Below are 685 nucleotides of genomic sequence, written 5' to 3'. Positions count from 1 at the left end.
GCCTTGCGCCACCCGCGGGCCGGCCGGGCAGCGCGAGGGGTTCTTGGCTTGCTGGGAGTCCTAGTCTCGTAGCTGAGGGGCGGGCGGGCTGCTCCCAATCGCTGCTGGCCGGCGCAGGGGGGCTGCGGGTGTCCGTCTTGTCCCGGTCGGGCAGCAGGAGCCTTCCGTCCCTGGGGCTTAGCGCCTCTGTAGTCACTGCAAAGCAAGAATCCGAGGGGGGAGCCGTGTTAGACTGTGTCTGCCAAAACAAGGAGCAGTCCTGTGGCGCCTTAGAGACTAACAGAGATTTTGGGGCATAAACTTTCGTGGGCGAAGACCTGCTTCGTCTGAAGCTTATGCTCCAAAATCTCCGTTAGTCCCTAAGGTGCCACAGGCCTTCTCCTTGTTTTTGCAAAGCAAGAGTGCCGCGTGCAACTGAGCCAAACGGCGCACCCTGTGTGTGATGGAAACCACTGCACGCCGCAGGGCGCTGTGGCACCTCGCCTCCACCCTCCACACCCCTGGTGCCAGCACCTGTGTCACAAAGGCAGCAGCTGCCCCCTCATTCCCAACCCTTCACAGTAATGCAGGGATAAGGGTAACTTAAATTTCTTACAGGTGCTCTCCTTTCACACAGCTACCCTTGAGAGTCGGGGGTGGGGCCGTTCAGGACAGAAGATGAGGAAGTGTGGGGGGTGCAGGAGTC

Source organism: Carettochelys insculpta, chromosome 4, assembly GCF_033958435.1.
Source record: "Carettochelys insculpta isolate YL-2023 chromosome 4, ASM3395843v1, whole genome shotgun sequence".
In the NCBI taxonomy this organism is placed as follows: Eukaryota; Metazoa; Chordata; order Testudines; family Carettochelyidae; genus Carettochelys; species Carettochelys insculpta.
Note: the sequence above shows the minus strand (reverse complement) of the source record.